The sequence below is a fragment of the Bombina bombina genome, chromosome 3 (genome assembly GCF_027579735.1).
Source record: "Bombina bombina isolate aBomBom1 chromosome 3, aBomBom1.pri, whole genome shotgun sequence".
Taxonomy (NCBI): Eukaryota; Metazoa; Chordata; class Amphibia; order Anura; family Bombinatoridae; genus Bombina; species Bombina bombina.
The window spans coordinates 1,081,908,043-1,081,933,833 of NC_069501.1; positions in this window are offsets into that span (position 1 = coordinate 1,081,908,043).

Genomic DNA, 25,791 nt, shown 5'->3' on the forward strand with positions numbered 1-25,791 from the left:
CATTACTTAGCAACCAAAGAACGCCTTTGTAGCCACTTCCTGTTACTGATATACATTTGATTCGCAACAATAGATTGAACATTGCAACCCTGCCTCCAGAGTTCCTGCTCTTTAGTGCGGGACCTCTTAAAAGAAAAAAAGAATTATGCCCAACTGTTGGGCTTAGTTCTTTTAATTGCAGTATTTTTTTTAAGTCACTCTTGACTGCCGGGCCCCCGGGTGAAAATTGTGGGTTTAGAGACATAATATGGAAGCTGGGATACAGCTGATTTGTTTAGTAAATTATGGGAGAACCGGGGACATACGGGAGGTTTGGCAACCTTATTAAAATATGATTACTGTCAGCAAATATATTATTAACAGTTACACTTGTACAGATACATTTTATCCAAACTGCTTTGGACAGGAGAAGGTTTGGATTTCAGAATAGTTTGAATTTCAGAATATTTGCATATAAATTGCAGCTGTAAAATGAAACAGCTTGAAGAGGCAGTGAGACCAAGTGTAAACAATATCTTATGCCATTTGCACAATATTCACATGTCATAATACAGCTTATACATGTAAACTAAATGTAGTTTTATACAATTTGTAATAAATATATATAGTTTTTATATATATATATATATATTTATATATATATATATATATATATATGTATATATATAAATATATATATATATATAAGTTATATAGTTTGTGTAAGAAAAAGAGTACATTTTGTCACATTATTTTCATTAAAGGGATATTTAAGTGATGTCTCAAGATTAGTACATAACTTCCTGTTTCTATGAGTAATGCATTACAGGGATTAAAATATGCATTTTAGGGGCAGAGCTTGGCCACGCAAGAAGATGGCCGCGTCTCGTTAGAGCTCCTGAAGCCCTGAGTGTGTACAGGCAAAATAAAACGTAGATCGCCCAACTAAGATGCTATAAAAATAAACTACCACCAAACCGGAAAGCATAGGGGAGCTGAATAACCTGATAAAGACCAGCGGGCGGGCCGTAACCAGATCTGAAGGCTTCCGGGCCTAAACACAGCAAGGTGCCATCCCAATAGGTCGATATAATATGGGTTTGTTATCTAAGTCAAGTTTTGATAGGTCAATCATTTAATTCATGCAAACGTCATAACCAAGGGTGTGTGTATTTTACAGCAATTGATTGGTTAAGGGGGTGTAGAAATAGAGCAAGGAATCAGTGTAACAATATAGCCTGAAGAAACGGCACTCAGCCGAGAAACGCGTTGCTAAGCAACAATTTTATTTGTTTTAAATAAAATAATTACTGTTTTATCCTTGCTCTGGATATTGGAACTTTTTTACCCCCTTATGGTTTGGATATCCGCCTGGTTGGAGTTTCCATATCAAGGGTTCACTTTCATCGGCCAGCTGTTCGGTATCCCGGATCTAGTTTGTCATCGGAAGTGGTCAGTGCGGAGAGCCTCGATCTGATCCTAAGCGTCTATTGCCTAAGCGAGTCAGCCGAACTGCTCTGAAGCTTCGGCCTGTTCGTTATTGCACTGCATGTGCAACGCCGCTTGTGAGTATATCTCCATCTATATTACATCTGGTGATAGGACATACTACACCAAGAGCGCCTCTCTTTTTTCTGTATTTCAGGAACAGTTTGCATCGATACCTTGGTTTAGAGAGCTGCCCGATCTTCTGTTTCAGGATTTGTATATATATGTTTGGACTTTTGCTATTTTAACGCATATTTTGGACTTTACATTAGCTCATATTGTTTTACTGCACAGTTGGACTTGGCGCACCTCTTTTTCTGACACTTTTACCCAGCTGGGTTAGGTGTTAGTTTGTTTTGTTTTTATATATATTCTGTATAGAGGTATTTTGCAGCCACAATGTTATATGTAAATGAAAGGGTTAATAAGAGGCTATCAATGGTCTCTACTGTTACACCCACAGATTCTGCATTTGATGTTAACAATAATATAGATGAATTAACTTTACATTCATCATTCTCTAAATTAGAAGAGCTAATTAATACCGAATGCAGACACTGGTGGGATGCTGTAATGTTAAAAAAATACATCGAAAGGAAACAAATTCCTAGGGGCTTAAGAATATTCAAAAATTGTTCATTTAAAGATGATGCAGAATTATTGCAAAAATGGGAAGAAGCCCTAGGTGATTGTTCCATTCGGTTGATGAAAATTCTGATTTCACATAGAGAAGCCTTGGTAGCAAAGATTACTATCGAGATTGAAAGAATACAACTTCATTTAGATAAATTTAAAACATCAACAGAGTATGAAGAACTGAATAAATTAACTCTACAGAGGACTGATAGTTTCCAAAGGGAATTATTAGAAAACAAAAACCGCAAGTTATTAAGAGATGAAGGAGATTACAATAGGGGCGAAATTCACACTTATAACCATGGCAGACGTAGACAAAGAAATCAACATAAGCCCAACAAATCCACACAGAGCAATATGATGCAGGAAAGGGAAATTGAGCAACATAACCATATGCCTGGTCATTATGTAGATCATAGGAATTTAGCCCAACAATACAATAGGGTTTCACATAACATTCCCACCAATAGGTTAGAAGAGAATGGTTGGACTACAGTAGGTAGAAGGAACAATCACAATAATATGAACCACAATTCCAATCATAATGATACTAATGTCACCTGGCAAAAACAACACCACGCTTCCAATGGCCCCACATATCAAAATTCCCAACGACACTATAACAATTATAATAAACCAGTATGGCATAATAATTCAAGATTTAATGACACTGACAACAGGCGTGAACCACCGATTAGAATGTATAATGAACAAAATCCCTCACACAATATCACCATATCTAATAGATATGAGGTATTGGAAGATAATTCAAACGTGGCTAGTGGTGGACCGCCTTTATCTTCTAATCAAAGGAATTGTAATCATCCTAGTGTCTCTGATAATTCCCTTTTTTTAGAAGAGAGACCAAGACAGCAGTCTTGGTCTCAGAGGAAAATCGCCAGTTATCTAGAACCCCTGACTACACAAACAACAACACAAAAAGGGAAAAGACCATTCATAGACGGGGGCGTAGAGGGCACGGGACCTCCTCCAAAAAAGCAAGATTACAAAGATTAAAGAAAGGGATTTTCAATTTATCAAGTCATGATCTCACTGATGACGAAATAAGGTTATTGGGTAAGGGACTATCATTTAGTCCTTCTAATTCCCATAATATTTTTAACTTATTTGTTGATCTTAACAGATTTACCCAAAAATTAAATATGCAAAAATATTTTGCGGAACGTAAATTAAAAGATCTAAAGGCATTGCCTATCCTGACAGATTCCATGGAGGCAAGAACTATATCTAATGTTCCCTTCTATGAACCCGACACTTTATTTGAACAGTTAAGTGAGGGCTATATACAAACGGATTTTAGAAATAAATCTAATTTTAATCCTCAAATATCAAATAATGCCCATATTGAATTTTTCAAAGAGTTGGTATTAGAGGAACTTGAATTGCTCCCCAAAAATACCAAACACAAAAATGTATTTCCAAATTAATTAAAAGTTTTGGATTCTCTTAAAAACAACACCAATTTGGTGATCCGTCAAGCCGATAAGGGGGGGGGGATAGTCCTCCAGGATCTGGGGGATTATCTTAAGGAAGCCAATAAAATACTACAGGACAAATCCTATTATTCCCTCCTTACCGAAGATCCTACTTCTGATTATCTTAAAATATTAACTGGTCTTGTTAAATTTGCTTATCAAGAAGGAATTGTAAATAAAAAAGAAAAAGAATTTTTGATCCCTTGTGAGCCTAGCTGTGCCTTCTACTATCATCTCCCCAAAATCCACAAGGATGTAACTAATCCCCCGGGCAGGCCGATAGTGGCAGGCATAGATAGTTTAACAGAGAATTCTTCGGCATATGTCGATTATTTTCTTCAAAGATACGTTGTTAACCTTGATTCTTATATTAGAGATTCTTCTGATTTGCTTCAAAAACTCAATTCTATACAGGTCCCTCAAGGGTCTATATGGATAACGTGCGATGTACAAGCCCTGCATTCCAATATTCCTCACAATTTGGGTGTAAAGGCTGTAGCTAAATTTTTGGAGGATGACTGGTATATACCTCCTCTCCAAAAACAATTTATATTACAATTAATTTCATTTATTTTACAGCACAATTAATTCATTTTTCAGGACGAATATTATTTAAAAATTAGGGGTACTGCCATGGGCACCAGGTTCGCCCCAAGTTTTGCAAACCTATATATGGGCTGGTTCAAAGAACATTATATCTACGAATCAGAATTTGGGGCGAGCCTGGTGTACTATGGCAGATTTATAGATGATCTTATTATCTTATGGAATGGCACTAGTACTGAAGCACAACGATTTGTGGATCATTTAAATGATAACGATAGAGGCCTGACTTTCACAAGCTGTATACATTCAGATACAGTGGTATTTCTGGATCTATGTCTGACATTAAACAATATGGGGGGGATTGACAGTCATACACATTTTAAGACTGTCGATAGCAATAGCTACCTTGATTTTTCCAGTAACCACTATTACCCATGGAAAAGAAATATCCCATACGGGCAATTTAAACGGATAAGACGCAATTGCAATAAATTGTCTGATTATGAGAAACAAAGTCTGATATTGAGAGACAGATTCATAGAAAAAAATTACCCTTTAAAGATTATAAATCAAAGTTACAACCGTGCTAAATTGGAGAATAGAGAGGAATACTTTCAATATTTGTCTAAGGAACCAGGAGAGCCATCTAAACCCTCAGAAGTTAGATTTATTACCCAATTTAATTGTAATCATGATCTTATAAGTAAAGTTCTTAACAAACATTGGAGAATATTGAAACATGATCCAATTTTAACTGAGTTAATAGGAGATAAACCCTCGATAGTTTATAAAAGAGCACCTAATTTTAAGAATATTTTAGCACCTAGCAAAATAGTGAAACATAAGAATAATTCAAAAATTAACAGCATTCCCCACAAATGTCACTATATAGCCAAAAAAGGAGCATACAAGTGCAAGGCCAGAAACTGCAAAATGTGTGACCACATTGAGGACAATAAAGTAGTTTTTCAATCTTTTGTTAATAAGAAATCTTATAAAAAAAGTAAAATGTCTTGTGCCTCACACTATGTCATTTATTTATTATCTTGTGTCTGTGGGATTCAATATATAGGGCGCACTATTAGACGCCTTAGCCACAGATGGTCAGAACATTATTGCAGTATACTTCGGAATAAAAAATCCCATAGTGTGATCACACATTGCCATACCAAACATGAAGGTAACCCTAACTGCTATAGGATTACACCGATTGAAGAAATTCCCACATCGCATTTATATAACAGATTCATGAGGCTCAGGCAGAGGGAAACCTACTGGATCCACAAGCTTAAAACAATCCATCCTTTTGGACTGAATTTGAATGTGGATCTAGCAGCTTTCTGATATATAGGGTATACTAGGACATCAACATCATTTTGTATTCACACAGGGATCCCATCACATGTCACATTCACTCATATTGGCACCAACATTAATATTATTTTCCAAATAGCCACTAGCAACACTGCACTTATATATGAACATATTTAGGTTTTATGTCCATTCATTCAGTTTTTCACCGCACCTAATTTATTCCACGTTATTAACTCACACGACATAGTTAGTCATCTAATCACACATACACTCATACTATGTCTTATTAGCAGTAGCAATTCACTGAATATATATTTAGATACACTTAGTTTAATCACAAAGTAACTTAGATGACACTAGGTAACAGTAACATTCACCAGTTAGGGGAGAAAGTTTAGTTACGATCATGTTTCAATATATTGCATTAGATGATTATTATAATAACAAACTAGTCATCACCAGCTCCCCAACATGTTAACAAATATAGAAAAGCACAAATCACTCTTACTAGTATCTATAATAGATCATAGAACCAATCACTATTAAATACTTGTAGACTTATGTAGGTACACCCCCTTATCTGAAAAATGTATTTGTCCAGATACGGAGAGTCTACACTATTCCCAATCATGTATTATCACTATTTGGGGCATCACATTGTGTTATAATAGCCAAGCGCACAACAACCACATTAGCTATTTATAATATTATGAACAGTATATTAGGCATCGGAGTGCCAAATTTATCAATTTTATCAATTGTATTATAGTATAATACACTGAGATAATTTGGGCATGTGTATTATGGGCTAGACCACCAAATAATGTGTTGTAGTTATAAGGAATTTTTTCAGTGTTAATACTAATGTGTATAGAATTGTCCAAATTATAAGGGGAGATTATATATATATATAGATATATATTTATTATGTTATTTTACAATTTCAGAAATATTTATTAGCATTAGTATTGAATACGCACTTTTGCATGTATATTTTTTTCCCTAAGGTTATGTGCTAACTGCAAGATTAAAGGAACGCATAGGCCGTCGAGAGCAGAATAAAGCATATAAATACATCTAGCATTATAGGAATGTATAATAGGACTATAGCATGTAACCACAGCCTTTTTTCAAGTCGTCCTAGAAGGAGACAGATAATTACAACAGATATTGGCTATTTAATTACAGGGTTTTTTTTTTTTTGTTTGTTTTTTTTTACCCAGAAACTTCCCAATAGGTCGATATAATATGGGTTTGTTATCTAAGTCAAGTTTTGATAGGTCAATCATTTAATTCATGCAAACGTCATAACCAAGGGTGTGTGTATTTTACAGCAATTGATTGGTTAAGGGGGTGTAGAAATAGAGCAAGGAATCAGTGTAACAATATAGCCTGAAGAAACGGCACTCAGCCGAGAAACGCGTTGCTAAGCAACAATTTTATTTGTTTTAAATAAAATAATTACTGTTTTATCCTTGCTCTGGATATTGGAACTTTTTTACCCCCTTATGGTTTGGATATCCACCTGGTTGGAGTTTCCATATCAAGGGTTCACTTTCATCGGCCAGCTGTTCGGTATCCCGAATCTAGTTTGTCATCTGAAGTGGTCAGTGTGGAGAGCCTCGATCTGATCCTAAGCGTCTATTGCCTAAGCGAGTCAGCCGAACGGCTCTGAAGCTTCGGCCTGTTCGTTATTGCACTGCATGTGCAACGCCGCTTGTGAGTATATCTCCATCTATATTACATCTGGTGATACCGGTATAGGACATACTACACCAAGAGCGCCTCTCTTTTTTCTGTATTTCAGGAACAGTTTGCAAAGATGCCATAGGAGCCGGCTCCAACCCACGAGGACAAGTGAACAACTGCATGTCCGGGAGAAGCTAACTACCAACACCTATAAGCTTGATAGAGAGCAGGACTAAATGGATCACTGGATAAGCATGTGAGAGAAAGGCCGACCGCTTAAAAAGCCCAACAACACCACAAACACATTTCACAGGCTGCAAATCATAAAATGTATTGCGGATGGTGCTGGGCTAACAACTATACAGCAACACAGCATATGTGGCCAAGAAGCAATATAAACAATATAACAGGGGACTTCACAGACACTATTTTTTTTTATAAATATTCATAACAGGGATGCCATGCAAGAAATTAGTCGTGGCAGAGAAATCCACCAAAACAAAAAATATGAATCACTACCTTAAGCATGCAGAGACAGTGTTGGGGGACATGGTTTCTACCCCTCTAGAACATAAAGCACAAGCAGCAACACAAACACAGGAGTCACCAACCCCACTACCTACATATGTTACAAAAGAAGACCTCCAGACATTATCATCAAAAAAACGACATAAAGGAGGCCATGCAGGAGATGAAACAATACTTTAATGAACTGCGACAAGACTTCCGCACACTGAGTTACAAAGTCGATAATTTGGAAAACAAACATACAACACTGCAAGCAGAGGTAATAATCTCCACTACACAAACTGAATCTCATGAACACATGCTACAAATACTACACAAAAGATTTGAAGATTTGGAAAACTGCAGTCGCAGAAAAAACCTTAGGGTGAGGGGTATTCCAGAGTCTATAGTGCCTATGGCCCTGACAGGATACTTGCAAAGTTTATTTCACACTATCAAAGGCACACCATCAGCCCTAGAAGTAGTGCTTGAGAGGGCACATAGGGCCCTGTGCCCTAGACCAACATGAAAGCCCTACCTAGGGATGTGATCATGAGATTCTTAAATTACAAAGAAAAAGAAGAGATCCTCAAGTGCTGCCACACTTAACACCCTATTACCCATGTAGGAATAGAGATACAGATATTCTCCAACCTAAGCCCAATAACTCTTCAGAAGAGAAGAGATTTAAAATCTATAACCCTCAGAGATCAGAAGATAAAATATAGAAGGGGATTTCCCACTAGCATCATGGCCACCAGAGGAGACACCACAGCAGTGTATAGATCGACAAGGGACATAGCAGACTTCTGTACTGCACTGAAGATACAAATACTGCAACCACAAGCACTGGAAAACACATACAGAACAGAGGCTATATCAAGAAACCAACCATGTTGTAATCAAGAAAAGGCCATAACATTACATCACGAACCTCTGGACATGAAAAATGCACCTACTACACAAACCAGAGCTGCTGTAATTTGAATGCATAAACTGATGTGCAAATATTTGCATCTTTCTACAAATTGACTGTGACCCGTTCTACAGGACTGATAAGTATCTATACTATGAGTTACAGTTCAGCTCTTCTTTAAACCTTTTGTTATGATGTTATGTAATGTTTGGATGTTCTCATATGTTGTTGCACATGTATAAAAGAAAACTATGGTATAGTTTCACTAGCACCTTTACAATGATATCATTACATTAATCTCCACATCTTAATCCCACCCTAAGTATACATGGGCAAATGTTTGCATCTTTTTACAAGTTGACTATGACCCGCTCTACAGGAATAAGTATATATACTTTGAGCTACAGTTCAGCTCTCCGTTAAACTTTTTGTTATGATGTTATGTAATGTTTAGATACTCTCATATGTTGTTGCATAAGTATGAAAGAAAGCTATGCTATTGTTTCACTAACACATTTGCAATGACATCACTACATTAATCTCCACATCTTACTCCTACCCTAAGTATAAATGGTCGGATTATCATGTCCCCTATGATCTAACTCAAACAGGGAAATTTAAACCAAGGCAATCTACCAACTCACAATTACACAGTATTTTCAAAGCCTGACACACGACAGGGATATCACTCTTACTACTCCTAACTTGTATAAGTTATTTGACCTTAGACTCAAAAGGTACACAATAATAAGCAGAACCTCAAGTGATACATCCTTTATTTCATGCAAAGAAGCGCATTAACACATTAGCGCACTGAAATATTAACCTTCACTAGTTGCATACTAGTTTTTTTTCCCTTCCTTTCTCTCCTCTATCCAACTCCCTTTACTTGCATCACACACCTCGCTAGCAGCAACTCATCTAACCTATAACACGGGGAAAAGAACTCAGGCACAATGGCGAGAGCACCAAGTCGTTTAAATGATGACAGACTGAAAATTATAACTATAAATGCCAAAGGCCTTAACAGCCCAGACAAACAATCAATTGCGTTGAGATTTTTAAAAAGCAAAAATGCGACATTATACTGATACAAGAGACCCATTTTAAGAGTGGCAGGGAGCCCAAGTGGCTTAATCGGCAATTGCCACAAGCGTATTTTGCATCTGGTCCACATAAACATAATGGGGTGGGTGTTTTGATATACTTCTCTCTACCCTTCAGACTACTTGAAACTATACGGGACACGGAGGGAAGATATATTTTACTAATGGGAATGCTCTACAACAGGCCAATTACAATAGTTAATGTTTACTTCCCAAACACTGGTTAGCATCATTTTATCAAAAAAAGTCTCAAATTTATATTAGAAAAAGCTAAAGATACCCTCCTGCTTGGAGGAGACTTTAATCTGCAATTAAATCCAACAGTAGACAATTCAGATGGTACCTCCTCTGTAGCCTCCAGAATAATTAAATTGGTTAACACTATTCTTAAAGGACTAGCCATACTCTATACAGAAAAGAGAAATTACACATTATATACAAATATTCAAGAATAGATTACATTTTCTTTGACTCCAACAGCTTGTCCATGATCAAAACATGCACTATTCTCCCCACAACCTGGGCGGATCATGCACCGGTGCTCTACACAGTGCAGTGGCCTGAAACACCTCTCACCATATATATAGAGGATAGAAGACACAGTAATAGATGACCCAATTATTAGTATTAATATAGAAAAAGCCTTAACTGAATACTTTGCGCACAACACAACTAGAGATGTCTCTACTCCGATTCTTTGGGAGGTGCATAAGTGTGTAATTAGAGGAATACTAATCAAACACAAAGGAGGATATTTATCAAAGATATGTCAGACCTGATCCGACAGTGCAGATCAGGTCCGACATACCTCGCTGAATGCGGAGAGCAATATGCTCTCCGTATTCAGCATTGCACCAGCAGCTCTTGTGAGCTGCTGGTGCAACCGCCCCACTTTGCAGACTCGCGGCCAATCGGCCACCAGCAGGGGGGTACCCAATCGTACTTGATTGGGTTGAATTCCGGTGATGTCTGTCCGCCTGCTCAGAGCAGGCTGACAGGGTTATGGAGCAGCGGGCCCTCAAGCTCCATTCAGAGCTTGAAAGATAGGCCCCAAAGCCAGAATCAAAAAACATGCCAGAGCTAAGCATACTGAACTAACACTGAAATCTTAAAATAAGGGAGAACCCACTAACCAACAAATAGAAAATCTACTCACAAAGGCCCGATCAGATCTAAAAGCACACCTCCTGGAGGAACAACAGCGATTAATAAAAGTAATTCAGACCGAGCTCCAAGGATGTACCTCGAGCCAGTATACAAAGACCTCCTAGCTGGTCTAAATGTAATATGTTGTATACAGCGCCTGAAGGTGGAGGTAGTGATAGATATAATAAAGGTGTAGAGTGAGGATGTTAAAACACTCCTAGGTGGTATGATAATAAATTAAACTAATTTATTACATGAGAATAGGTTAAAAATACAAATACAATAATAGACAATTAAAAATAAAGATAATGCAGATAAATCTTGGACGATGTATACAGTAGACAAAATATAAAATATCAAACCATTAGATAAAAAATGATGAATAAACAAAAATTGTAGGGATTCAGATTGGGGAATCGTGTTCCATAAATATAGTGTAGTAAAAGTCCAGCACAAGTGAAATCAGTGTCAATAGTGTCAATAAATCCTCATAAATGATGTAGTATTCAAGTGAATTGTCCAAATGGTGAATGGTAGTGTTGCAGAATGAAAAAATGCCAGATAAAAATTAAAAATTAAAAAGTTAAGTGACTTGGTGAAAAAAGAAAAAATGTGTACACAAAAATAAAATATAAATTGTATAAAAAATATATATAAAAAAGTTATACATATAAAAACAAAAACAAAAAACAAAAAAAAAACCATGTGGTGATAATTCCTCCAATAAGGTCCTGTGGTGCTCTGGGTTCTTTTAGAGAACGATTAAAAAAGTTTAAAAAATCCTAGAAAAAAAAAGAGATAAAAAACATAGTGTAGATGTACAAGGATCATAGTATCCATCAGAAGTATGCTTACCAAATGGTTCTTTTAGAGAACGATTAAAAAGTTTAAAAAATCCTAGTCTGTCTTGAAAAAGGCCTTATATAGGCCGAAACGCGTCGACATTTGGTAAGCATACTTCTGTTGGATTCTATTATCCTTGCACATCTACACTATCGGCTAGATTTAGAGTTTTGTCGGTAATGACCCGCGTAGCTAACGCTGGCTTTTTTTCCCCCGCACCTTTTAAGTACCGCTGGTATTTAGAGTTCACAGAATGGCTGCGTTTTCAGTGCGTTAGGCTCCAAAAAGGGAGCGTAGAGGCATATTTACCGCCACTGCAACTCTAAATACCAGCGGTGCTTACGGACGCGGCCAGCTTCAAAAACGTGCTCGTGCACGATTCCCCCATAGGAAACAATGGGGCCGTTTGAGCTGAAAAAAAACCTAACACCTGCAAAAAAGCAGCGTTCAGCTCCTAACGCAGCCCCATGGTTTCCTATGGGGAATCAGTTTCTAAGTCTACACCTAACACCCTAACATGTACCCCGAGTCTAAACAACCCTAACCTTACACTTATTAACCCCTAATCTGCCGATCAGTACACCGCCGCAACCTACGTTATCCCTATGTACCCCTAATCTGCTGCCCCTAACACCGCCGACCCCATTATTATATTTATTAACCCCTAATCTGCCACCCCCAACGTCGCCGCCACCTACCTACAATAATTAACCCCTAATCTGCCGACCGGACCACACCGCTACTCTAATAAATGTAAAATATTTATTTTACAGGCAACTTTGTATTTATTTTAACCAGGTACAATAGCTAATAAATAGTTAATAACTATTTAATAGTTACCTAGTTAAAATAATTACAAAATTACCTGTAAAATAAATCCTAACCTAAGTTACAATTAAACCTAACACTACACTATCAATAAATTACTTAAACTACCTACAATTATCTACAATTAAACCTAACACTACACTATAAATAAATTAATTAAATAAAATACCTACAATTATCTACAATTAAATCTAACACTACACTAACAATAAATTAATTAAATAAAATACCTACAAATAAATACAATGAAATAAACTAACTGAAGTACAAAAAATAAAAAAGAACTAAGTTTCAAAAAAAAAAAAATATTTACAAACATTAGAAAAATATTACAACAATTTTAAACTAATTACACCTACTCTAAGCCCCCTAATAAAATAACAAAGCCCCCCAAAATAAAAAAATGCCCTACCCTATTCTAAAATTAAAATAGAAAAGCTCTTTTACCTTACCAGCCCTGAAAAGGGCCCTTTGCGGGGCATGCCCCAAAGAATTCAGCTCTTTTGCCTGTAAAAAAAAACCATACAATACCCCCCCAAAATTACAACCCACCACCCACATACCCCTAATCTAAATCAAACCCCCCTTAAATAAACCTAACACTGAAGATCTTCCTACCTTGTCTTCACCATGCCAGGTATCACTGATAGCTCCAGGCTCCGAAGTCTTCATCCAAGCCCAAGCGGGGGCTGGCGATCCATCATCCGGCTGAAGTCTTCTATCAAGCGATGGCTGAAGAGGTCCAGAAGAGGCGCGGATCCATCCTCTTCTTGCGACGTCCTAAGTCCGAATGAAGGTTTCTTTAAATGACGTCATCCAAGATGGCGTCCCTCGAATTCCGATTGGCTGATAGGATTCTATCAGCCAATCGGAATTAAGGTAGGAAAAATCTGATTGGCTGATGGAATCAGCCAATCAGATTCAAGTACAATCCGATTGGCTGATCCAATCATCCAATCAGATTGAGCTCGCATTCTATTGGCTGATCGGAACAGCCAATAGGATGCAAGCTCAATCTGATTGGCTGATTCAATCAGCCAATCAGATTTTCCCTACCTTAATTCCGATTGGCTGATAGAATCCTATCAGCCAATCGGAATTTGAGGGACGCCATCTTGGATGATGTCATTTAAAGGAACCTTCATTCGGACTTAGGACATCGCAAGAAGAGGATGGATCCGTGCCGGAGGTCTTCAACATGGAGCCGCTTGTGACCGCTTGGAAGACAATGGTTGCCGGTCCGGATCTACTCTTCTGCCCAGATAGGAGGAAGACGTTGGAGCCTCTTCTGGACCTCTTCAGCTGTCGCTTGATAGAAGACTTCAGCCGGATGATGGATCGCCAGCCCCCGCTTGGGCTTGGATGAAGACTTCGGAGCCTGGAGCGATCAGTGATACCTGGCATGGTGAAGACAAGGTAGGAAGATCTTCAGGGGCTTAGTGTTAGGTTTATTTAAGGGGGGTTTGGGTTAGATTAGGGGTATGTGGGTGATGGGTTGTAATGTTGGGGGGGGTATTGTATGTTTTTTTTTTTACAGGCAAAAGAGCTGAATTCTTTGGGGCATGCCCCGCAAAGGGCCCTTTTCAGGGCTGGTAAGGTAAAAGAGCTTTTCTATTTCAACTTTAGACTAGGGTAGGGCATTTTTTTATTTTGGGGGGCTTTGAAATTTTATTAGGGGGCTTAGAGTAGGTGTAATTAGCTTAAAATTGTTGTAATATTTTTATTATGTTTGTAAAAAAAAATTTACTTTTTGTAACTTAGCTTTTTTTATTTTTTGTACTTTAGTTAGTTTATTTAATTGTATTTATTTGTAGGTATTTTATTTAATTTATTTATTGATAGTGTAGTGTTAGGTTTAATTGTAACTTAGGTTAGGATTTATTTTACAGGTAATTTTGTAATTATTTTAACTAGGTAGCTATTAAATAGTTATTAACTATTTAATAGCTATTGTACCTAGTTAAAATAAATACAAAGTTGCCTGTAAAATAAATATTAATCCTAAAATAGCTACAATATAATTATAATTTATATTGTAGCTATATTAGGGTTTATTTTACAGGTAAGTATCTAGCTTTAAATAGGAATAATTTATTTAATAAGAGTTAATTTATTTCGTTAGATTTAAATTATATTTAAGTTAGGGGGGTGTTAGTATTAGGGTTAGAGTTAGCTTTAGGGGTTAATACATTTATTATAGTAGCGGTGTGGTCCGGTCGGCAGATTAGGGGTTAATAATTGTAGGTAGGAGGAGGCGACATTGGGGGCGGTAGATTAGGGGTTAATAAATATAATATAGGGGTCGGCTGTGTTAGGGGCAGCAGATTAGGGGTACATAGGTATAATGTAGGTTGCGGCGGTGTACGGAGCGGCAGATTAGGGGTTAAAAAAATATGCAGGTGTCAGCGATAGTGGGGGCGGCAGATTAGGGGTTAATAAATATTATGTAGGTGTCGGCGGTATTAGGGGCAGCAGATTAGGGGTACATAGGGATAACGTAGGTGGCGTTGTGCGGTCGGCAGATTAGGGGTTAAAATTTTTTAATAGAGTGGTGGCGATGTGGGGGGGGCCTCGGTTTAGGGGTACATAGGTAGTTTATGGGTGTTAGTGTACTTTAGAGCACAGTAGTTAAGAGCTTTATAAACCGGCGTTAGCCCAGAAAGCTCTTAACTACTGACTTTTTTCTGCGTCTGGAGTTTTGTCGTTAGATTTCTATTTCTAACGCTCACTTCAGCCACGACTCTAAATACCTGCGTTAGGAAGATCCCATTGAAAAGATAGGATACGCAATTGACGTAAGGGGATCTGTGGTATGGAAAAGTCGCGGCTGCAAAGTGAGCGTTAGACCCTTTCCTGACTGACTCTAAATACCAGCGGTAGCCCAAAACCAGAGTTAGGAGCCTCTAACGCTGGTTTGACGGCTAACGCCAAACTCTAAATCTAGCCGTATGTTTTTTATCTCTTTTTTTTTCTAGGATTTTTTTTTACTTTTTTAATCATTCTCTAAAAGAACCCAGAGCACCCAGGACCTTATTGGAGGAATTATAACCACATTTTTTGTTTTTTGTTTTTATATGTATAATTTTTTTATATACATTTTTTATACAATTTATATTTATTTTTGTGTACACATTTTTTCTTTTTTCACCAAGTCACTTAATTTTTTAATTTTTATCTGGCATTTTTTCATTCTGCAACACTACCATTCACCATTTGGACAATTCACTTGAATACTACATCATTTATGAGGATTTATCGACACTATTGATACTGATTTCACTTGTGCTGGACGTTTACTACACTATATTTATGGGACACTATTCCCCAATCTGAATCCCTGATTGGTTTCTCTACAATTTTTGTTTATTCATCATTTTTTATCTAATGGTTTGATATTATATATATATTGTCTACTGTATACATCGTCCAAGATTTATCTGCATTATCTTTATTTTTAATTGTCTATTATTGTATTTGTATTTTTAACCTATTCTCATGTAATAAATTAGATTAATTTATTATCATTCCACCTAGGAGTGTTTTAACATCCTGACTCTACACCTTTATTATATCTATCACTACCTCCGCCTTCAGGCGCTGTATACAACATATTACTTGAACAACAGCGATTAGCTTTACTGACTAACCAAAAATACTTTTGAGGGAGGAGACAAGGCAGGTAAATTACTGGCCAGAGCGCTAAAGCGACAACAGCTCAAAACATATCTACACACTATACGGGACCCTAGTGGAACTACTCCTTCAGACAGCAACAGCATAGCAAATTCATTTAAAAATTACTACCAGAACCTGTATAATACAGGGAGTGCAGAATTATTAGGCAAATGAGTATTTTGACCACATCATCCTCTTTATGCATGGTGTCTTACTCCAAGCTGTATAGGCTCGAAAGCCTACTACCAATTAAGCATATTAGGTGATGTGCATCTCTGTAATGAGAAGGGGTGTGGTCTAATGACATCAACACCCTATATCAGGTGTGCATAATTATTAGGCAACTTCCTTTCCTTTGGCAAAATGGGTCAAAGAAGGACTTGACAGGCTCAGAAAAGTCAAAAATAGTGAGATATCTTGCAGAGGGATGCAGCACTCTTAAAATTGCAAAGCTTCTGAAGCGTGATCATCGAACAATCAAGCGTTTCATTCAAAATAGTCAACAGGGTCGCAAGAAGCGTGTGGAAAAACCAAGGCGCAAAATAACTGCCCATGAACTGAGAAAAGTCAAGCGTGCAGCTGCCAAGATGCCACTTGCCACCAGTTTGGCCATATTTAAGCAACATCACTGGAGTGCCCAAAAGCACAAGGTGTGCAATACTCAGAGACATGGCCAAGGTAAGAAAGGCTAAAAGACGACCACCACTGAACAAGACACACAAGCTGAAACGTCAAGACTGGGCCAAGAAATATCTCAAGACTGATTTTTCTAAAGTTTTATGGACTGATGAAGTGAGAGTGAGTCTTGATGGGCCAGATGGATGGGCCCGTGGCTGGATTGGTAAAGGGCAGAGAGCTCCAGTCTGACTCAGACGCCAGCAAGGTGGAGGTGGAGTACTGGTTTGGGCTGGTATCATCAAAGATGAGCTTGTGGGGCCTTTTCGGGTTGAGGATGGAGTCAAGCTCAACTCCCAGTCCTACTGCCAGTTTCTGGAAGACACCTTCTTCAAGCAGTGGTACAGGAAGAAGTCTGCATCCTTCAAGAAAAACATGATTTTCATGCAGGACAATGCTCCATCACACGCGTCCAAGTACTCCACAGCGTGGCTGGCAAGAAAGGGTATAAAAGAAGAAAATCTAATGACATGGACATGGAGGGAAAACAGTACACCTCTCTGAACAGTGTCTGGGAGGCTGTGGTTGCTGCTGCACGCAATGTTGATGGTGAACAGATCAAAACACTGACAGAATCCATGGATGGCAGGCTTTTGAGTGTCCTTGCAAAGAAAGGTGGCTATATTGGTCACTGATTTGTTTTTGTTTTGTTTTTGAATGTCAGAAATGTATATTTGTGAATGTTGAGATGTTATATTGGTTTCACTGGTAAAAATAAATAATTGAAATGGGTATATATTTGTTTTTTGTTAAGTTGCCTAATAATTATGCACAGTAATAGTCACCTGCACACACAGATATCCCCCTAAAATAGCTATAACTAAAAACAAACTAAAAACTACTTCCAAAACTATTCAGCTTTGATATTAATGAGTTTTTTGGGTTCATTGAGAACATGGTTGTTGTTCAATAATAAAATTAATCCTCAAAAATACAACTTGCCTAATAATTCTGCACTTCCTGTATAAACCCAACAGATACACAGGAACATAGTCTAACTAAAGAACAGGAAGCCTTGCCCCAAAGTAATCAGCTCTTTTACCTGAAAATAAAATACAATACCCCCCAACATTATAACCCACCACCCACATACCCCTACTCTAACCCACCCAAACCCCCCTTAAAAAAACCTATCACTAACCCCCTGAAGATCTCCCTACCTTGAGTCGTCTTCACTCAGCCGAGCCAAATTCTTCATCCAAGGTGCGCAGAGGAGGTCCTTGATCCGGTAGATGTCTTCATCCAAGCGGGGCAAGAAGAGGTCCTTCATCCGGTAGAAGTGTTCATCCAGGTGGCGTATTCAATCTTCATCCATCCGGAGCGGAGCAGAGCCATCTTCAAAGGAGCCGACGCGGAGCCATCCTCTTCTACTGACGGACTAACGACGAATGAAGGTTCCTTTAAGGGACGTCATCCAAGATAGCGTCCCTTCAATTCTGATTGGCTGATAGAATTCTATCAGCCAATCGGAATTAAGGTAGAAAAAATCTGATTGGCTGATGCAATCAGCCAATCAGATTGAAGTTCAATCTAATTGGCTGATCCAATCAGCCAATCGTATTGAACTCGCATTCTATTGGCTGTTCCGATCATCAACTCCAGCACTATTTAACCATGCATCGACACAGACACTCTTTTATCAGGGAACCAATGCCCAACGAGGGACCTAGTGTGCAGCAAGCACCTCCCAGACACACCATTTCACGTGTATATAATATGCTCTTAGTGGCGGACCCAACACATTTACAAAATTATACTAGTAGCTGGCACAGAGAGCTTGGCAAGATCTCACCATCACTGACTGGCTACATATATTTGATACAGCCAAGAAGATTTCTGTCTCAGCTAGCATTCAAGAGTCACACTACAAATTCATAAGCAGGTTGTACCTGACCCCCGCAAGACTTAGACACATATACGCTCAAGCCAACAATAAATGCAGGAGGGGATGCGGATGTGAAGGCACCATGCTACATATATGGGGGCACTGTAACAAGATTGAGGCATCCTAGAGGTAACAATGCCTAATGATCCATGTATACTGATGATGCATAAACTCCCAAAAATTAAACATGAGGCAATGGCCCCATTAATGATGCTGACCAGTGCTAAAGAACTGATCCCTAAAAATTGGAAAAATCCCCAAACTGACAGGGAACAGAGAGTCACACTAATATTACAATTGGAAAGATATCATTACCGCAAAATAGGTAAGGTAGATATACACGAGCAGATGCTACACATCTGTCATAATAGAACATAATAAGGAAGTGTCAATTAGGACCAATGGTGTGAGAGGGATGAGATGCGACAAACCCCTCCACAATGCTCCCTTGCCCCTCCCCCTCCACAATGCCCCCTTGCCCCTCCCCTCTTTTTTTTAGTGTTATACCTGCATTGTCTAGTGTAATTGATTGCTCACTTGTCAAAACTCTGAAATGTTCAGGTTCATGTGATGACTTGAGGAATAAATTTTAATTAAGAAATATTGATTCATAGACTATACTAACAATATGTTAACCTAGCAAGGCTGGAAAGACATCTACGCAGATCAGCAGGACTATCAGTGATTGATTAAGTCATGCAGTCTTTCTAAACCTGGACAATTTATATATAACGACATGGGCACATTACCCCATCAATAGTCTTTCACTGAAAAATTTGAAAAATGTGAATGTAAAAGTTTATATCTCTGTTTACTACCAGATTGTAAAGTCTAAATCTTTAATAAAGCTCTTTTGAAAAGAAAAAAAATGCATTTTAATGAACATTTTAAATAAAAGGAGCATTAAAGGGATAGTAAACCCACATTTTTTCTTTCATGATTTAGATAGAGCATGCAATTTTAAGAAATTTTCTAATTTACTCCTATTATCATTTTGTATTCGTTCTTTTGATATCTTAATTTGAAAAGCAATAATATAAGCTTAGAAGCCGGCCCATTTTTGGTTCAGAACCTGGGTTGCGCTAGCTGATTGGTGGCTGAATATATTATTATTATAAATGTAGCCACCAATCAGCAAGCACTATCCAGGGTGCTGAACCAAAAATGGGCCAGCTCCTTAACTTTGATTCCTGCTTTTTCAAATAAATATAGCAAGAAAACAAAGAAAATTTGATAATAGGAGTAAATTAGAAAGATGATTAAAATTGCATGCTCTATCTGAATCATGAAAGAAAAAAATGTGGGTTTACTATTCCTTTAACCTCAAACATTACTCTAATGTGTTAAAACCTGGTAATAATATAATGATGGTGCTTACATTTAAAGTGATATGAAACCCCCCAAAAATATTTTGTCATTCAGACAGATCAAACAATTTTATAAAAGGTTCCAAATTACTTCTATTATAAAAATATGCTTTGTCACCATGGTATTCTTTGTTGAAGAGAAGGTAGGTGTCTGGAGCATTACATGAAAGGAAGTAGTGATGACATTTAGTGATCTTGCATATGGATAATATTCTTGCCATTTACTTCCATATAGTGCTCCAGACGTGCACTCTCCTAAGCTCACTTTCTGACTTTTCAACATACCAAGAAAAACAAAGAATATTTGATAATAGAAGTAAACTAGAAAGGAATGAATGTACAGGGGACATGTTTGTTTGATGTATTGTCCCAAGTGAAATTGCCCTTTCCAGCGCTCAAGTAGTTGCAAACCATATACTAATGACACTCAAACCACATTATTAAAGAGACTAAGAAGAAAAGACAACCACAGTCTTTGACACATTATTACACACTGCATATTATGGATACATCTTATTCTGTATAGAGGTCCCTATTCACCTATATTGGAGAGTGTATAATGCAACTAAATAGATAGTAATCTATATGTATTATCTCCATATCTTATAAGTCTAAACAAAACATTTTAAACCCAGGACTCCATCTGAGCTTAACAGATAAATCCAAATATATATAAGAGACTTTACATACACATATGGTACTTAGTGACAAGTTGCAGTTTTAGTGCCAACAATTTATAAGATCTGTTTGTACATTCATTCCATCGGGGGCCCTTGTTTTAAGTTTGAAGATCCAAAATGTTTCACGGGTGCGAAGAATTTTGTCACGATCACCACCCCTTCTAGGTGTCTTGACAAGTTCTATAATCTGCCATTTTAAGTTCTCTATCTTGCCATCATGGCAAAATCTAAAGTGCCAAGCCACCTGTAAGTCAGGGTGATCTGATTTAACCCCATTCAGGTGCTCTTTGATCCTTTCTCTGGCCTCCCTCGTTGTGAGGCCAACATACTGTTTTCTATATTCAAAGCAGGTAACTAGGTACACTACATATGTATTACGGCAATTGGTGCAGGCATCAATCGTAAACACTTTTTGTGTGGTCATAGATTGAAAGCTTTTCCCTGGTAAGGTATATAAGCAAGCCTTGTATCTAGCCACACCTGTAGTGTACCTTACACTCCAACCTTTTATTCACTCTTGTTTGTTGTGTTCTTACTTCACTAGGTGCTAAAATGTTACCTAGGGTTTTGTTTTTCCTGGGAACACATCTACAGCCTTCCTTAGCTATTTCAAAGAGATCTTCATCCCCTTTAAAAATCGGGAGACACTCTTTGATAATTTTGGAAATATCTTTAAATTGGTTGCTGTAATTAGTAACAAAGATAAGGTTGCTACTGGCATCTATTTTGTTTGATTTTTTACTTTTGAATAGCATAGTGTTTCTATCCATTTTCTCTACCATGTGGAAAGCTCTCGTTATTTTCTGATGGGAGAAGCCCCTTTTAAGAAACCTTTCTCTAAGTCCTTCAGCTAATTGTTTATAGTCTTCCTTAGAGGAACAGTTTCCTTTTAGGCAAATGAATTCTTATACTTTTGCCTGCTGCCCCGCATAGCTTTTTTCTTTATTTTGACTTGTTTGTTTGATGTCTATATCTACTCACACTTTATAGAATATCATCCTTGCCATTATAAAATATCTGGAAAAAAACTGTTGACATAATGTATAGAAAATCGATCTCTTAGTAGAAGACTACTCTGTCTAGAATTATATTAAGAATCAATGTGATATTTATATAATTGTTTTGTCTCAAGGTATTTATGGTTCCATGTTGTGTTTTATATGTTATTCATTGCACATTTATACTGCCCTGATACAAACATTTGTTTACTAATGAATGATTGTTTTGATTTTGTTACTGACATCATTCTCATAACACACCCTGAATGGGCAATTTGAATTTAGGCAGTTATTCTTTGATTGGGGGGTGGGCACTGTTATATTGTTTGCTGTTACACATCATTTCTACTTTGTCTGATGAAGGGGTGAGATCTCCGAAATGTCACATTCTTTTGCATATTAAAAGCACTTAAAAAATTCCAGAGAGTGCGTGCCTCTTTGTACATTATTACTGTTTTGTCTGCACCCTTGTCGATGCTACAAGAGGTGAGAGTGAACTTTTTATGTTGTGATATATATATAGTCCCCAGGACAAGATGAGCACAATCTTACGACTTTTTCAGCTGCCAGGGTGCACTTTTAAAGCATATCCAAAGTTCCATCAAAGGAAAAGGCACTAACTGGTCTTCGTTAAAAATTAACATTTAATTCATCATATTAAAAAGAAAAATGTCTTTTTGATATGATGAATTAAATGTTAATTTTTAACGAAGACCAGTGAGTTCGGAAATTCTTAATTTCGGTATGTGTTAGGTGGGATATGCTGTGTATTAGACTAGTATTATGTACTGTATATTAGGTGTAACCCATAACAGAGTGATATAACCTAATATACTGTACAATACTAGTGTAATCCATGGCCATCCGAATCTACCGAATAAATCCGAACTAATTCGGATTTATTCGGTAGATTCCGTACTATTTCAATTCGGAAATTCGAATCGATCCGAATCTCCGAATTTAACGAATTCGGCCGAATTTCCGAATCGATCCAAAAGGAATCGCACATGTCTAATATATATATATATATATATATACATATATAGACATGAGTATGTATGTTTCTCTATGTTAAAGCCCTTTGCCTGCCTTTTGTCTTCTTCTTACACCTGAAACCTCAAATCTTTGAGCCCTTTTAACTTTTTAATGCAATATTTTTTTTCAATGATTTTTATTAGATGGTGTTATTATGAGTGTAACTGTCATGAATACCTCATGATTTAGATGCTAATGGGTTCATTTTCTTTAGGTTGTGTGCTAAAAACATTTGTTTTTTTCAGAAGAACTGTGTTGCTGTGTTTTCCCTTAGATAAAGAGAGTCCAGGATCCTATAGCACCAGGGTAATAAGCAACGTGCACGCTGAAAGGCCTCACACCACCAAAGCCTCAAACAGATATCCAAAGAGACAGAGTACAGCAGCACCGTAAATAAATATCAAAATTCTTTATTGCAGTCAGTACAACGTTTCGAAACCTAACGGTTCTTAGTCATGTATAAAATCAAACACACTCAGTGTCTTAAACAGCCTATACACACACCTCCTACTGTGACATCACACAGGTATACATAGTTTCACATGGGTAATTATTTGACACCTCCCCTACAGATTTTATCCCTCTCAGAGCCTGTCAGGCTGAATAGTATATTGCTACAATTTATTTCCTTTCTATAACCTGTTAATAACACCCTTTGTATACTTATTTAGCAAATATGTTGCCTCAAATACTTATCAACCTGCAAGTAGACTTAAATACTAAACATATCAAGACCTTCAATATATCATAATTTAACACATTGTAACCCCTATTTATAGCACTTTTTATCAATAAAGAGTATCACTTAAGATATATATTATCACTAGATTTTGTCATTAGTGGGTGTAGAAATACCTAGATAAGGGCCACTAAGTATATTAGATCCCCAAACCAAATCCACTGGGAATTTAATACCAAAAGTTTTGGGCATTTATAGAAATATATCTGGGTATCTATAAAAATACTGGCAAGTCCCAGTCTCTATTCATACCTAACGGTCCCTTAGTTTCTAAATGATATATCCAGAATGCCTCTCTTTGTTTAAGTTTTTTCTCCCTATCACCCCCTCTCCTTTCAATTGGCACAAATTATAAAATCTGATATTTTAGTTGATTTATGGCATGTCCTGCCTCTTTAAAATGGCATGCAGCAGGGGATTTAGGGTTCTTGGTCCTGATGTTTGATTTATGTTCCGTAATCCAATCACGGACCCTCCTAGTTGTTTCACCTACATAAATTTTCGAACATGGGCATTTAAGGATATATATATCTATCTCTCAAATTTTTTGCCCTTTTAAATGCTGCCATACAGGGTTTCTGAAATTCCGCAATATGGGGATTACTTAATTTTAATATATTCCAATGTTTATTGATTAGACTCATAATCAGAGCAATCAGTGCAATAAGATTATTCGAAACACTGTACTTGTACTGGCTCTAATAAAGAATTTTGATATTTATCTACAGTGCTGCTGTATTCTGTCTCTTTGGTTTTCCCTTAGATAAGCCAAAACCCTCATAAATAGTGGAGAACTTTATGGTCTAATTGGTCAGTTTATTGCCCCACCCTTTCAGCACAGGGAATGAAAAAAAATGCCTCTATCCAGGTACTAAACATGAATTCATTGACACGACAACCAGCCTTGCAAATAAATATACTTTTATATGTTATAATGCCTCAGAAACATAAAGAATGCAAAATATTTGGTGTTTGATATCAAAATACTCCTCACAAGATCACCTAGGGATTGCCTATATGTGTATATGAAATATATATGCATATCAGAGGTTATAAGATGTTATATAATTTCAGCCAAGGACTCTGAACTTTATGACGTGTCGTAAAAAGTGAGGAGTGGATATTTCTGGCCCCTCTATAAGAAGGTTAGGTCAAGCAATTTGATATCAGAGGAACAGGTATAACATTTTGTGTCTAACAATCCAAGTTGTTCATTCTACATGGGAGGTTGTTACAGCTTGAGTGACCATCTTCTAGGAGAGTTTATGAAACTTAAAGTAGAGAGAAACTCTAACTCAACAGACTACATATATAGCACTCATAAGGGTTAATGTAGGGTACATCTATGAGTAGTACAAAAGACTCTATTTCTTAGGGCAAATCAGAGTTACTGATAGTCTAGTGAGCTTGCGTGTTCAACGTTAAAACATAACTTTTATTGTGTCAAAATTTAATATAAAATACTGGAAATTAATTTAAAAACACTCTCAGATGCTGGAGGAACAGTAATTAACCTGTTCACGTTAGATTGATTCTAGTAAAGTAGGTCATATATTATGCTGGTTGACTACTTTGGTGTAGTTGTATCAAGTGTGTTTAAGCTGATACAGACTCATAACAAGAAGTCTTAATGAGTTGTTGTGTATATATATATATATATATATATATATATATATATATATATATATATAAAAAGAGAAAAAGAAAGATACTTTGTAATCTTTGCTTATAGTAATGTTGGTAAAGTATCAATTTATATATTATATTATACACAAGTGTCACTGCATATTGCAGATTGACCATATATCAGTACAGCTCTAACATTCTGGTTTAGCCCAATACTATCTGCTTATGGGTAGCATACTCTATATATTGGAGTAGTGTAATGAGAGTACAATGTATCCTGTTAAAGAGATTAATACTATTGTAGCTGGGGGATTAACCCCCTGTGTTGATCTTTGAATACCACTTTGGTACTTCACATAAGGGGAAGTCGCCACTTGATCTATTCAGTAGTGTATTGTTTATATTACCCACACTTATTTGGATGGCTTCTGCGTTTATACGTGGAATGTTCAGTGTTGTGATTCACATACATTAGTTGTAAGCTCTTAACATTCTGTTATAACCCGTAAATTGGGTGTGCTAAAATAGCTTCATAGGTTTATTATAGGCTCATATGTTTGGCATAACACTTGTATACTATGAATTGAAGCAGTGCTAAAATTACTTCATAGGTTTGT